This window comes from Argopecten irradians, chromosome 15 (genome assembly GCF_041381155.1).
Source record: "Argopecten irradians isolate NY chromosome 15, Ai_NY, whole genome shotgun sequence".
In the NCBI taxonomy this organism is placed as follows: domain Eukaryota; kingdom Metazoa; phylum Mollusca; class Bivalvia; order Pectinida; family Pectinidae; genus Argopecten; species Argopecten irradians.
The window spans coordinates 28485992-28503427 of record NC_091148.1 but is presented as its reverse complement, the minus strand read 5'-3'; the positions used below and the strand labels follow the sequence as shown (position 1 = coordinate 28503427).

At 34.6% G+C, this 17436-nt stretch overlaps 1 long non-coding RNA gene and 1 pseudogene across 1 annotated transcript; both read right to left on the bottom strand.

The window, feature by feature from the left end:
• Positions 1-319: 319 nt before the first annotated feature.
• Positions 320-4236, bottom strand: LOC138308454 (uncharacterized). Its single transcript, XR_011206133.1, has 4 exons — positions 3766-4236; positions 3125-3195; positions 2475-2542; positions 320-2130 (listed from the first exon to the last, which is right to left on the bottom strand). It is a non-coding gene; the product is annotated as an uncharacterized lncRNA (long non-coding RNA).
• Positions 4237-4293: 57 nt separating this feature from the next.
• LOC138308453 (cytochrome P450 2B1-like) lies at positions 4294-17164 on the bottom strand (annotated as a pseudogene).
• Between the last annotated feature and the right edge of the window lie 272 nt (positions 17165-17436).

Here is a 17436-nt window from a genome sequence, read left to right as displayed (position 1 = left end):
GGGTTAAGGTAGCTGGCTCGACCGTTTGAAAGTAATTAACTTTTTTTCATTTATAGATATTTTTAATTGTATGGTCATGCTGTGTCAAAAAATGGACAAAAAAGTGTGTGTCATTGTGCTAGTTTTTTTGCTAGCCTCGTTTGAAAAGTGTTACCTTGACAACGACTTAACCAAACCTTTGCGCAGAAATATAGCACAACTGGACATGTACTTGGTAAATGTAATGCAAAATAAAATTATATGGAAATATAAGATTTTTTCATTTGTTCTTACTTTAATGTATTTGTATGGATGTCTTGTGACTATTAATAAATTAAAACATAAATCAATGTATTTATTGTTTCCTAGCGTCGATTTAAAAAGTGTCTCCATGGCAACGTTTCCCTCATTTTTCAGTACTGATATATAGCAAAATGAGTTGTCCATTTTAACATGATAAAAATATATGAAGGAATAATTAACTTTTTTCCAAAGATGCTCATTTTGCAGAGGACATCCATATCTTTATAAAAATGATGAGAAAATGGCATGTCATTGTCCAAAGAAAAAAGTTATTGGATGTTAAATCCATAGCAACCGTTTTCCTTAGCAACATTTTTCTAAAATGTATAAATAGGGTTGTTGTGTACATTTGAATGTAACCTAATGTATATTTTTTCTGATAAAGACATGTTATGCATGTAAAGATGATAAAATATTTGTTTTTCAATGAAAAACTATATTTTGGTTAACTTTTATTAGTAACCAACCGTTGCATAGCAACCAAGCAGTATTCTATACAAAAGTCTTACCTGGATTCAATTTTGCATTCTATTCAAAGTTATTTGATATTTATAGCATTTAGACAAAAGTTTTTCTTTGAGACATTCATAAATTTTCATAACTAAAACAATTTTGTGATGAAAAAGTACTCTATGAAAGGTTGTGTACCCTAGCAACCACTTTCAAATATTCCCCCTTCACATAACTGAATACTTCATAGCAATACAATTGCATTTTCATACATAGGAATGCTCAAATTTTGTGGTTTCTAAGTTATTTTAATCAAAGATCTCAATTTTTATATTAAATTATTAGCATCAAGGGGATATATGAATGTAAATTTTATATATATGTAAAACAACCACTGATAACAGGGCTGAGGTCTTTGGTCACATGACTTCCAAGATACCTGTTTGGAGGTCAGTGATTTTTATCAATGTACTATGTCTTCCCTCCATTTCCTAAACCTGGTACATACCTTAATGCCCCTGGCTGCTTAAAGAAAATTAAATAAAATCAAACTTAAAAACCATAAGAATTCCACATAAAAATCTAATAGAAGCAAGTAAATAACAAATATTGTTTATGAATTATTTCCCATACATGTATGTAAGTTTGAATTGAATTCCATTCCAAGATCAGAAAAAAACATGTAATGGCACTCTATGATGACAACAGACAAAGCACAATAGCAAATTGGTATCCAGTCTCTGATGCAACATCATTTTATAGATTATCTTTTATAAAAAATCATCTTTTAAAATTTATTAAAAGTTTGTATCCTTAAATGATGATTAACAACATCAATTCCTGTAATATTTGATTTATTCAAAAATGAAAGAAAGAACAGAACTTGAGCATGCATAATTAATATATATATAAGATAGATGTTCTGCTCATTGAGAAGTTGAAATTGACATAATCACAAATATGACATAATGAAACTTTTACAATAAATTCAGAAAAAGTTCTGACAAAGGAAAGATTATCATTAAAACTATCACATTGATATTAAATGTATTATCTATACATATCATAGATTACAGACTAAAAATCCAACATTTAATCATAATGTTTTGTTTCTAATATCCATGAAGAAATCAATCTTTCAACACTGAATGTTGAATGATTACCAGCAACACTCAATCAACTAAGACATCTCTTAATAGTTTCTGTAAACATATTTCCATAATTAGCTGCAGTGAACAAGGCTTGAGTTATGTCCCCTGAAAGCTGCAGATTCAGTTCTCAACATATGCAGACAGGAACAACAGTTCAACTTCTTTTGAAAGCACAGACATAGTGTTCCTTATCACAGTTTGCAGTTGGTGACATGGTCAGTTTATTTACCAATCATGGAGCAGTGTCCTAAAATTCAATCAAGGGACATCATTATACAATAGGTACATGTAACAGGATACTGATGGCTCAAAAACAAGTTAATCTGTCTCAGTAAGCATCCATATGTGCCTTTTATCCTTTGAGACGCATTCTTATGTCTTGATTCACATGTAAAAGACTTGCAAGATCATGCAAAATGGAATACAAATCACAAGTAGTATGGGGGCATTTTTACAACTTCAACTGTTTTTCAGAAAAGGGAGTGGCGCTTATAGGGGGGAGGGGGGCACTAATTACGTACATATATATATTTACAGATTGCTGCCTTTTGTATAATTTTGACCTAATAGATTGTTTTCAAATATACACACCTCTAACAACATGTGAAAGTGCTCTTGTATTGTCCCTCTTCTGCCAATCTCTCCTCGAATCCTGAATCCTGATAAAATAAAGATGGGTTTGTTACATGACAATTTTATCGATTTAATCATTCTCATAAATTGTACTGGTCTATTATATGAATTATACAAAATCCACACAAAATGGTAAATGGATACACTGTTATTGTACATTTTATCAAAATTTTGAATTCATTGTGACAGGCATTTTTTTATCTAGGATGTACATGAAGAAAATAGATTTCTTTTATAATATTTTATCCCTTCAATCTTGATTGTGGATCAAGATAATTCATTTGAACTGAAGTCCATGACCAGTATGCTACAGATCAATACATACAATGAAATGTACATTGTAGGTCAAATTAATTATGAACCCATACATGTATCTTTTTATTATGACTTGGTAATGTAGAAAAGTATAATTATATAACAGTAATTGACAATATAACCTACACAGACACATGATTAAACTTGTGTTCACTTTATATAATTCATTCATTCATTTATTTCAAAATTTCATATTGACACAATTCAAATATGTATTATGATATCAACCCATATTCATATGTCAACTTTTGTACACATGCATGTTTACAAAGCTTCCTCAGAAAATCACTTACAACATGGATATTGGATAACTGCTAGCAGATCACAAAATGTCAGCAGCTACATATGTCAACATGTGTCACACCTATAAATTAAAAAACAAGATTATTAATTTAGATAAAAAACTAAATCAATTTAATATTTTAGAAAAAAAGTATGTTACATGCTAATAAGCAACATGCACAAGTGACTGTACATGGTGAATTCTATAATGATGTGATGTATAATGGCATATTACAATTATATGTAATAGAACTATGTAGCTGGCCCCGAAGTGTCACTCATGAATACCCTTTATGTAGGCTTACATGTACACATAACAAATACATGTATGTACTATACATAAATGTAACAACATCTAACCTGGATATAATGTAGATAATATGTTGATGTGACTCATGTATTTTTATCTGTTTATGTCATTTGCATAGTTTTGTCAAATATATCTTGTTTCCCCCTAAGCAGTGCACATATAGATCTAGTACACGCAGAGAAATATCTGAAATCGACACTGTCTGACTGCAAGTTATAAACAGACTGTTGATCTACTGAATTTCTTGAAATATTAGAGAAGGATCGAAAATAATTAGGTCCAGATATGGATTATTTATTCGCTTAATTTGATTAAAGCTTAAAGATAATCAATATATCTTACCGTGTCCGCTTTGTGGTCTTCCTAATGCATGTCAGTGGATTTGTTGTGATTGTTGCTCGGCCATCGGTAGCGATTTGGCCTTCAATAAAACTTCCAATCCCCGTTTTCTATGCAATAAATCATTCTCTCATCTTCCTGTGTGTCTCAATAATCTACCTTTTTGGTTTAAACGACCTAAATTATTATCAAATGCCTCTACTCAGCATGATAATAACATACCACACACTCGTCTGGTCTTGGCGTCGATAGTGACCGCCATAACCGGAAGTACGTATCATTGTCGTAAAACGGAATATATTTTCTTAAATTCACGTTTCCTGCATGTAATTTGACTGACTTATCAATAGTATAGTTTACTGATCAAATCAGATAAATTATAACGTGTTTTTTTGGATTTATTTTGCGAAAAAAATATACGACAATCGTGCTGGTTTACGATGCGCGCGCGCATTCAAAATCGGCCGAGCCAACTACCTTAAAGTATGATTTGATATTTACGTCTTTCAAAACAAAAACCTTTTCTGTACATGTTGTAATAGTCATGTTTATAAAAATCTATGGACGCTATTATGATTTAATCAAATGTTCTAATCTCAGATGTTTTTCAGTCCGTCCCATACACTCAGCTTACACTCCCTTGTGGCTGCCGTGGTGTAAACACTACCCTGAACGGTGTTGGTTTCAAGGACACCCCTTTATAATTCGACGTCAGAGGTATCTGTGCACGTTCATCATGATGGCTGATGCGGAAGTGACGTATGAGGTTCATAGTGTACAGGAAGTGTGCTGTATCCACTAATTTCCTAGCAGGACAACATCTCGGACCTAAAAAAAACAATTGGTGTTTTCTGGTACAGAATATATGACAGAGAATGGTCGACTGCTTTGGCAAAATCGTTAAATTAAGGGGAAAACATAAAATTTGCATATGGTGTCTTTATGATATAAGATTTAAGACAAAATGAACCTAAAACAATCACGGCGTCTGTCGACCGCCATAGGTCACGTTCTGTAGCTATGGATAAAAAGTTCACTCTATGTTTGATTTTGAACCACTATGACAGTTACAAAACTCATGTACATGGATTGCCATTTGAATTTCAAGATGACTGCAAAAAATCAGTTCCACTATCTTTTTACATTCTATTGAATTTTAAACTATTTTACATAAAGATACCTACAAATAAAGCAATGTATAAACATTCTGTTCGATCTATACTCGGTAAATAGTTTGAAATGATTGAAAACAAAACTTAACATGTGACTGTACGCGACCAGACGAGACAGGAAACAATGGAATATTGTTGTCATGGGCAAGAGTTTATTGTCAAATGTCACTGGGGACACAGGAATCAAATAACGTTAACATTTGAGGATTTGCTGAGAGACAATCAATTCTATTTGTTTACATCCCTAGCGTATGCTACATTTTACTTTGAATTAAATGACCTAACTCAATCTCACAGTACGTACCTAAACCAAACGAAAGGGAGGCAACTCGTTCTTGCTCTTCATTCAACTTAGTGAGAAATCTCTCTGGTTGAAATTCCAATGGATTGTCCCAAATTGTGTCGTCAATTCTGGGGTTGTGAAGGTCACAGACGACTAATGAACGTTCCGGAATCGCGTGACCTCCGACAACAGAGCTCTTTGTATTGGTGTGAAGTGTTGTCATGATGGCTGCCAAAGGAAACAGAACATTGAATTGTTACTGTAGACATACATAGTTTAGCGGTAAAATATTTTAGTGCTATTTCTCCTATAAAGTTATATATGATTGCACTAAATGTTTTTATACAGTAAGAACTGCGTTTATTCATCTTTGCGCTTATTTCTTCAAAATCCGTTATGTTCTAATTAAAAAAAATGGTTTCGCAGAAATACGTTAAAACTATTTATCTATGAATCGTACTAACGTGACATTTTGTAGATACAGTTCACATATATCCACATCACACAAGACTATGATCACAATAAGACCGACTTGTATGAAGTGAGATAGCGCATTCCGTCCGAAACAGAATGTATAAACATGAAATATAATTTTTTTGGAAACTTTTCATTGTGTTTTTTTTCTTCCATCCATTACTTGTTATGTAATGGGTTACATCTATTGATACCAACTAAAACCGTTATTCACTGAGATTCTAGAGACCGACCTTATTAGTAAAAAATATATAGCTAGTAACTGTTTTTGAAAAAAAACCGTGGCATTACAAATGAAAAAGAAAACGAGTAACCTAATCTTTAAAACGCAATAAAATGCTTGACTATCTACTTTGATCAGGGTAGTTTTCTAGTAAGAGATAGTAAGATGAAACCTTTCCCACTTTAGGGTTCACATTAGATATATTTGTAGACTATATGACATAATATGTTACTTACCTGGACTAGATATACGTAGTATTTCCCTCAATACTGCCCTACAGTACGGTAAACTATCACTATTATCTGCTGTCGTTACGGCCCGGTCACCAACAACCTACAAAACACCAGATATAACTACAATACATCGTCGTTACTGTCCCAACAACCTACAAAACACAAGATATAACTACAATACATCGTCGTTACTGTCCCAACAACCTACAAAACACAAGATATAACTACAATACATCGTCGTTACTGTCCCAACAACCTACAAAACACAAGATATAACTACAATACATCGTCGTTACTGTCCCAACAACCTACAAACCACAAGATATAACTACAATACATCGTCGTTACTGTCCCAACAACCTACAAAACACAAGATATAACTACAATACATCGTCGTTACTGTCCCAACAACCTACAAAACACAAGATATAACTACAATACATCGTCGTTACTGTCCCAACAACCTACAAAACACAAGATTACTACAATACATCGTCGTAATGGTCCCAACAACCTACAAATCACAAGATATAACTACAATACATCGTCGTTACTGTCCCAACAACCTACAAAACACAAGATATAACTACAATACATCGTCGTTACTGTCCCAACAACCTACAAAACACAAGATATAACTACAATACATCGTCGTTACTGTCCAATCAACCTACAAATCACAAGATATAACTACAATACATCGTCGTTACTGTCCCAACAACCTACAAAACACAAGATATAACTACAATACATCGTCGTTACGGTCCCAACAACCTACAAAACACCAGATATAACTACAATACATCGTCTTTACTGTCCCATCAACCTACAAAACACAAGATATAACTACAATACTTCGTCGTTACTGTTCCAACAATCTACAAACAAAATATTACTACAAAACATCCACTTTTTCATACAAATAACAAAAAAGACATTTGTAGAGTTTATAAAGGAGACAATTGAATGTATATTGTTTAAAAGACATATTTCCATTAATTTTAACGTCCGTAATGCCGTAATACGACAGACCGCATGATTGTAATGTTGGAGAGCTAAAAGTGTGCAAAGTAATTTAGACAGATAGGACATCTTACAATATTACAAATTACACTTAAAATGAATACCGGATTTAAAATTTAGAAATTATAAGTGGAAGCCGGACTTATGCAGTGGTACATGATGACGTTTGTAAAGCTAGTTTTGTTGTGTTATAATACCTCGAACTCACAAAACGAGTAAAGCTATTATTACTGCCATCCTGACACTTTTATTAGATCTTCAGCAAAACACTAGAAACAGTACACCAACCCAGTAAAATGACATCTACAAACCAACCGTCCGTATATGGTCGTGACATAACAATAGATATCTGTCCATTTCACTTTCCAGTAGTAAGAAGTTTTGTACGGCGTCAGTTACTGATAAGAAAATTTCATATTTTCGATAGTTTTCGTATACGTAATGCCAATGCTTTCTTTGAAAATATTGTAGTATTTTCATTTGATTTAGATTACGTATTTCTCCTCAAATTAAAAGAAGTGTGGAAATAATTGTCAAAAAATAAAACCACATAAAACTAAAAGTAACTGCACGTACTGAATCAATTTCCTGTTGACATCTTTGTTGCACATCCGGGTACCTGACAAGGTATACCACAGTCCAAAGCAGTAACGATGACGTCATCTCGGACCCGTATATATACATGTCGATGATGGACCTGAGGAAATTATTCTCTGTAAATAGAGATGGATTTAATGCAAATACTTTATGGTAAAGGAAATGTTTTCTGTAAAGAAATACGAAGTTAATGTAAATACTTGATGATAAGCATATCAATGCTGTTCAGGCATCAAGTATGCGGAAGATTATGTGAGCTTGGACCGCGTCACCACTGTTTCAAAGACTCATTCATGTGACAAATATAGCTACATCTGGAGATTTGTCTTTGCAGATAAGTATGCAGTTTTACCCTCTTCTATTTTGAAAAGACGTTTTAAACAGTTATCATTACAGAGGATCGTTCAATGTACTTATAAAACACATTTTTTTTAAATTTTTATTGCTCGTTTTTTTAGTTTTCAAAGTTCTTATAGGATTTCCTAGATTAGATATGATTGATGTCTGCTGGACAAGAGGGTAAGGCAAAAATGAGGAGTGAGCTATGTTGATATACATATATGTACCATTTACAAAATGTACCTGGACGTCCACTAGACAGGCACACTAACGATCAAGATACTGATGATGTTTTCTGATACTTAATTGCAAAACACCGTACATACTTGACAATTGGAAAATGTAAATCAAATAATTTTCGTTTATTTCACTTCCCGTTTTGAAAAAGATTGACTTTTCACGGCAATCTAAGTTCCCGATGATATATCCTCATAAGGTTAATAAACACTAAAGTAGTATCAGAACGATACCTTTTCGAGTATTTAATTTCCCCGTTAAATACGCAACATTTTTATTACACACTATCATAGTATACAGTTGTTGACTTGGGTTGAAAGCAACGAATGATTGGTTGGACCCGAAGATAAACTGAAGCCCGAGAACGAAGGCCGAGGACAGCAGTTTGTGTGAGGGTCCAGCGAATCATATGTTGCCCAGTCGAATAGAGACGATAACTGTATTGTTATACCCTTTGACTCAAAACAATGCATTGACGTCACGAATTATAGGTGTGACGTCACTCCGGTCCAACAACGCATTTTAACAGTCGATTTTAACAGTTCTTTGGCATTTTTGCCAGTAGAGTTTATATAGACACTATTTATAGGGGTATAACAATTTTTTTAAAGCGCGTGTAACAGTATATTGTTGTGCAATAAAGTATGGGGACACTTGGGAACCATCATGTTATCCTATTTACCTGTATTGGGTTTGTCCGTGTCCTTTTCCTGTTCTGTCTGTTGGATATAGGTATCCATGACGTCACGTGGGGACTCTCTGTTACTACTGTTTTCATGTGAAGTCAAATATTTCTTAAGAATTGCGAACAGTTCGTTTTCTTTGTCGATGGCGGCATCTCTCTGAAATAAGTGATACAGTGAATACCAACAGCTAATATGGCTTTAGGTTAGTGTCAAGCTTATACATGGCTTAAGTGTGCCATTCCCCTGGAGTGTAAGATACAAACGTCACGAGATCTGCATTACTACCATCACACTAACAGATTGCAGTATATGTATCCAACATACCGTATTAGAAAGTGCTAAATTTTATAGAAATTTTTCATAGATATTCACATCAATCATGCTACAAAAATGTCACGCATTTTAATATAGGGAATATAATAAATGGGAAACTGAACATACGATCTTTGTATTTGAGATCAGTTTTTGGTTCTCTGCAGTCATAATCAGGTTTATTATATCGTGTTTTCCTAGGTTGTTTCAGTAATAAACACTGTATACTTTAACATATGCAACGATGATATAGTCAAGAACGAAAAATGACATGAGGAACCCATCTACGATATAGACCTTATCTTACTCCTCATAGAGGCCCCGAGACTAGGAATCATGTTGACACGAAGAACCCATCTATGATATAGACCCTACCTTACGCTTCATATAATTATGCCTCCGAGACTAGGAAACATATAGAGCCACTCTTACGCCTCATAGAGGCCCTGAGACTAGGAAAACTGTTAACACGAGGGCCCATCTATGACATAGACCGTACCGTACGTCTCATACAGGCCCCAAGACTAGGAAAATTGTTGACATGAGGACTAATATTTGATATATACCCTACCTTACGCCTCATACAGGCCCGAGACTAGTAATCATGTTGACACGAGGGCCGATCTATGATATAGAGCCTACTTTACGCCTCACAGATGTTTGTTTGTTTTATTAATTTAACGTCCTATTAACAACCAAGGTCATGTAAGGACGGCCTCCCATGAATGCAGTGTGTTGCGTGTATGAAGTGCGAGATGCGTGTTTTTGGAGACTATAGTATGTTCGTGTTGTGTCTTCTTGCAAAGTAAAACTGTTGCCCTTTTTATAGTGCCATATCACTGAAGCATGCCTCAGGAGACACCAAGCAACACACACCACCCGGTCACATTATACTGACAAGAAGCGAACCAGTCGTCCCACTCCCTGTTTGCTGAGCGCTAAGGAGGAGCAGAAACTACCACTTTTATAGACTTTGGTATGTCTCGGCCAGGGGACAGAACCTAGAGCCTTCCTCACAGGGGCGAACGCTAAACTCAAGGCCAAGTGATCAGGCGGCGCTAAAGGTAGGCACAAGGAAACATAAAGTCAGTTAGGAATGATAAAAGATAAATACTAAATTTAGTCGCCTTTACGATCAGGGGCAGCAGGTACAATTCTAACGCCATATTATATAGACCGTACCTTACGCCTCATACAGGCCCCGAGACTAGGAAACATGTTGACTGGGTTCTGTGATTTATTTCGCTCTGTGATATCAGCTATCCCGTCCCTCAGCAGACTGTAGTCACTCTCTGTCACGTCAAACCTGGGACATATCAAGTATAAACAGTGTCATTGTACATGATACTGAAACTTACCAGGCGATGTTGAGGATAGTATTGCTAGAACCTCTATCATGACAGATTCTGTTTTTAGAGCTGACCATTAAGAATACCAGTTAGTCCCATTTATTAATATATTTATCTGTTTACATACTGGTGGCCTTTTGGGCTAGTTTCATCAACGTCTATTAAAGAATTCCTTAATTTAAAGTTCTCAAACAGATTTTACGAAAGTATCCTTCAGATTTTTTTTCTTAAGATTTCTGCTTAACTTTTGGTAATTGGAATTTTAACTTAGGGGATTCCTTAAGTTAGGGATTCCTTAAGTTAGGGAATGTTCGTAAATCTGTGGGCTGGTATTCTTTCTAGTGATACATGGCAATGAACATGTCCATCACTTGGATAGAGTTTCGTTCCAGTAGAAATTTGATCTGTAACAACATGCATCGTTCATTCACGGGGTTATTGTTTTTCCAAGTTTATTTTTTATCAATTATAGAAACTAAAAATAGCAAAATTATCCTCTAGAAGAAATTATCAATTTGGTAAGGTTATAATTACCGTATAACAACGTTACCAGCAAACTTTAACGATTCTATTACACTTTTAATTGATTTTAATCGGGATAGTTTAAGTAGTTCTAAAATTGTTACCAGACTCACCTTTGGCCGAATATAAACGATGACAAGATGTTAAAAGTGGAAGCACCGAACAGTTCATTCGGGTCAATTCCGTTTCTTTCGGGGTCACTTCCGGTAGACAAGATATTGAACACATGCTCCACTTCAGCCAATATTTGTTTTTCTGTGTGCTGACCACTGTCCGGAGAAGTCTGTGTGTAGTGGTCATTATATTTCTCATTTTCTGCCACATATCGCCATTCGTCCAAATAAGACCTAAAAGTGGAAAAAAAATTGTAACTGTATATATGCTTTAGTCTGATAACTAGTATACATGTGTAAAAAATTAAAGCATTATTGCATAATTTGTATGCTAAGTCTAGAAGTACACACAAAATGTCACTTTAGCTGAAATTAAGTGCTTACTAAACTACATTATAACAACATTCTCGTACCGTACACGGACAACCTCTCCCGACAGAATGTTAATCATAACGAGAACCCTATGAAATTGTTTTTTAAGTCTTAGCAGAAAGCCAATTTTGATTAATATAAAGTGTTGTCTTGCTGAATCAAACAGACAAATGATTACAGGCGTGCAACGGGAAATATTTACATTTTCACCGCACACACTCATGCCAAATTACCAAACGCACTTGGCGTTCATTAGTGCATGAACTGCCATCTGCTAATTTTGACTTTATTATTGTGACGTCACAATTGTACCAGCCACCAACGGAAATGGCTGTTCCGTCCTTGACGGTAATAAATTGTTTATTCTTTATAAATGCAAATCAAATTGGGATTTTGTCAGAAATTTGTTATCGAATTAAAGGACTTCATTTTGCATCAATTCTCCAATAATTGCCAACCGAATGCACTTAGATGCTTAATTACATGTCTAATTGGCACTTTTGTGTAAATCATTTAACCGGATAAACCTTTTCGCATATCCGTCTTTTTAGGTACGTACGATTTTCCACGTCAGTTGTTTTTGATGTTAACATCATATAAAACGGCGTTAATTTCACACACAAAGTAATGATATATACACCTCCCCACGAGAGCAAATGAATAGCATGCATGGTATAAGGACTTGATATGTGAACGTGGATACGAATGACATGGCCAATGTGGTTTATAAAGTGAAGTGGAGTAAGTGGGTGAAGAGTCTGAAGTGACTGGTAAATGAGGAAGATATCCACAGACTCATTGTAATCGAGATTTTATCTCTAATAGAGATTTTATCTCGGTTAAGGAAATGAAATGGCATTTGATCTGGTACACATGTGTATCCGCATAGTCCACGTGAATATAATAATATACATTAAATTGTAGTGAAATTGTAATTTCTTATAAGTAATATTTTCGCTGACATGACTATCTTATTATATTTTGTTGAAACTGACTACGCCCACTGGTAACTGATGAATTATTTGACACTGTATCATGTCGGAATGATTTTGCTTTATACAAAAATAAGGAAACATGGGATATCACCCCTCTTATCTATACGGACAAATAATAGTTATCTATTTGTACAGAAACATCCAAATTGGACTACAAATATAAATCACTGTTTGTCTTCATTTGAATAATCAAATGCTTAGTCTTTACCCAACAGTATACAGTTGTTGATTGGGGTTGAGGGCAACAAATGATTTGTTTGAGGGTCCAACAAATCATCTGCTGCCCGATAACATTGTCGATAACTGTTTTGTAATACCCCATTGTGACGTCACTCCGGTCTTTAACAGTTCTTCGGACCGCTCGACGGAACAGTTCATTTAGTGGCTTTTTTGTCAATAGAGTTTATATAGAAACGATTGCATAGGGACATAACAATGTATAATAAATCAAAACCTGATAAATTATGGAGCGATGGCATGAATTAGAACTCAGTTCTATTGACAAATAAACGCCAGTATTCGTCGCAAATTTCGCTATTTTTATCACAATGTAAAATTATACAGGTTACATTATCATTAAAACGTATTTTACAATATTAACATAATTCAATTCAATTTGATATTCAAGAGTTTACATAAACATTCAAAATGTGGGAACCTTACAGCGAGTTTCAAAAGTGCAAACTGCTTTTAAGATGAATACTTTTTTAATCTAATTAAGTATAAATCATTTGACATTGTTTAAATCGTGATAGTTGTCTGTATACATTTTTTATAAACATGTATTCGCCATTATTTGTCCCATGAGAAGTACAAGATTAAATACAATCAAAAAAGATATCATATAACACGTTTTTGTTGTAATATTCAGTGACGACTGGTGTAAAACCTTTTTTGTTTTGCATTCAAAGTATACATAACAAATCTAATGAATTTTTTTATGTATTACAAACTACCATCCATGGCAACAATTCGTCTTACAAACAATACATTTCTGATGTCAATATAATAATATATGATTCAATGGTAAACCAACCAAGCAATGATACACACATGTCAGTCTTGGTTCTCTTACTTAAAGATGCTCCACCGCTGACAAATGGTATTTTTTCACTATCAAAAACAGGAGCAGAAGATTTAGTATTTTTCTTCAGTTAAAAAAGTTACTTACTTTACAACATTACCACCATTGGAAAGTTTGAGCTTCTAATTTTACTTCAAAATCATATTACAAAAAAAAAAATTAATTGCATCCCGAAAAAAATCCGTGGCACTCTATCCTATATGAAATGAAGTACTGATTGCGCATGCACCAAAGGCAAAACAAATTATTTCATGTATTGTTTTTCTGTTAATCAGACATATACATACACGATTAAACAACAATTATTGTTCAAGTGACGAATATCATTTATGCTCTGTTGGTGGTGGAGCATCTTTAAGCAATGACCAGATTAAACAATATAATCTGAGCTCGTTATCTCTAAATATCCAGGAGCGACATCTCACATCCGAATAAAGTAGTTGGATAATCTTTAATTTTGGCTAATTTGGCAATGGTTGCAAGGCTAATACATGTAACATGACTTTAGGAGTAACATCATACCAGTTTTTTTAACTTACAAACACGCCCTTTTAGATCGTTCGAAAACTATAGTCAAGTCAAACTAGGTGTCAACGTCAAACTAATTGTAACAGAAATGATTTTTGTTGGAATGGTTTTAGATTTCGACTGTAAGCTATTTACATAATGTTTTAATGGTGCACCAACGTGTTGTATTTCAGTAACTACTAGTAGAACACAACTGTAAATATCAGATACAGTATACTGCGTGTGTTTATTGGAAAACACCATATCATTACCTTAGTTAAAGAGATCGTAAACTGCCACTTGCCAACTATAATTTCACATATGTTGAACATGTCGTGCAGACTTGAGTCATTTTAAGATTAAATCTTGCTTTGGTCGATTTAATGGGGGTGATGGATGGAGTTCCTCTCTGTGCAGTTGATGTTGAATTCGTTTCTAGTAAAATAATCCTTAACTGATTATTGTTTACAAGACATGGTCAACATATGTGAACATTACTTATTCTCTACAGCTAATGAAGTCAAATATCACAACAATACGAAATGTATGTAAATTAATCAAGGTTCTAAATAAAAAATGTTCTGCAATGTTTCCTCCTTGTAAATTGTATTTGTTGAATGTCGTAAATATGTTTCTCTATACATTGCACTTTAATGGAATTGAATAAAGAAATGTGAAGGTTGTTAGAAGCATTATGATAAATATTTCTCTAGCTATACAATATATTACAAACCAGACTTCTAAGATTACATGTTAAACTATTGAACCTAGATGGATATGTATAACAATACATGGCTACAGTGTTATACGTTGTAGGGTATATAATGTTAATTCGATAGACTTAGATTTCGAGTACGTTTCATGTTCTGCTATGAATTATCGCAAGCCTTCTTTCTGACTTTAGTTGCTACAAACTAGTTGGATAAAATAAATCGAATATAGTGTCTTACATTGTAGGATATAATGTTTGTTTCGGGAAGCCTTCTTTCATGACTTGTGTTATATTTTTGTAGCTGGACAATGCCCGACCTGAAGAATATAACAGATTGGTTTTTACCTGACCGATTGTATGGTCTGTTTGATCTCTGTAGGCTAGACCAGTACAGAACATTACACCTCTGGTAAATTAGACATACACAGAAGAAGTGTGGTGATTTAAAACTATTTTATATTACATTGGCTATCACTAGACACTCAGAGCTGCGGATTCCTGCTGAGATGCCGTCATAACTTAATGGAAAAAACGGACGACTTTCTGACTCGCGCACATTGTAGGTCACATTTTTCATAAAGCTATGAAGTTTTCCTCAGTTACAGACATACATGTATCCGTTAATTTAGTGTAAACACTATTTTGTAGTTGTGATTCAGAAGCATGTTAAATTTGATATATATATATATATGTAGCTAATAACGTAATAAAATACATGATTAAGTAACATCGTAAACTCACAGTTGGTGTAAATTCCTTTCTATGAGTAGATGATGATGTATGATGATATGTTTGTATAATTTATCATACCAAGGACGTATATCCTTGATCATACCAGGCTTCATTTCCTCATCAATCTATACATATCCTACACATATTCTAGCTTAAGTAGGAAGTAACGTGGTTTCGTTAAGCAATTTCCACGTATACTTCTGATGTTGTAGTAATGATGGTATGCGCGTGTATCTCGTGATACTTGTATGATGACTTCTCGTTTGTCGGGAGTTGGGACTTGAACGCAAATACATTAACCGACTATGATCGAAAAGTACATCCGTCGGTTATAACTCAATGGCGTCATATATTACATATATATATCAACACGATATAAAGTATAGTAATTTTAACGGCTATTGGCGATAGAGAAAAATCAGGATTCTTGAACACACACACACACCGCCGTTATAGCTATTGTCAATTAAATGTACTATGTGGGTTAACGGTACAACATCCAATAGCTGAACATATCGTTTCGCACAAAACTACCTAAAGCTAATCGCTTTATATACATGTAATTACGTATATGGACTCATTGCATGACCGACTACATCTGTAAAGAGACCACCTGTTTAATATGACCAATTTAACATACGTATAACGTTGGGCAAAAACCTTTTGTTCATTACCTGGATAATCTTTTTAACAAGTTTCATTGTAAATTAATATTGCTGTAATCATTTAGGTAAAGCAGATACAATCTTACCTTTCTTTTGAATGACTTTATCAGGGATATATAACCAGTTAGGTCTCATAGCGAAGTTTTCATCTCGTCCGAGTAAAACCTCCTCGATATTCTTCAGTCCAAATACGAACACAGTGGTCATTTCTCCTAACTTTAGCCTGAAGATATTACCATAGCGGTCTCTGAACTTTTGTAGTTTCTGATCGAACCCTCCGCCCGCCACCTGGGGGATATTTCCGATGATCGGTAGACCGCGGGGACCGGGAACTCGTGCCATCTCCCTCCTCCACAGCCAATAAAGCGATACAGTGATAACTAGTGCCGGGAGGATGTAACCGGGGACGTCATTAAGTCCAATGTGAGGAGCCATATCCGGCGTCGTCTATATGTATAATAATTGTACCGTCACACTCTAATTCGTAATATTACAAATGTGTTCTGTCTCACTGATGTGTATTACACAACCATGGTAAATAAAAACAACGGGCCACAGGCTGACCGTCACACTCCGACTCGTTATCGCGTAGTGGTTTAGGATAATATACACTGATGACTTAAAAACCAAACACGGACCACAGCTAGGTAAACCGTCACACTCTAAATCGTACTCATATATATGAATGCGTATGATTATGATAAAACCTTGATAACTTAAAAACGAAATACAAAATGTCGCGGGTGTTGCATCTATCCAGCACAGTCTGTTTGCGCGCTGTTAGTACTACTGTTGACGCCTGTCACGATTTGGGCGGTTGTACACAACAGAAGCTGTAAAAACAGGATATAGAATTTAAAGTGTTACGGATCACCGACTCCTGTTATATGGAAGGTGTGCACTCAGATGTGGCGAGCAGGTGGATGCTTTACACTCATTGCTTTTTATTCGGAAGTCCGTTTTGTGGACGATACGAATGTCTTCAGACCATATGTGTGTCCGTGTTTACACTGACAGCTAATTCACGTGTCTTTGTTATGACAT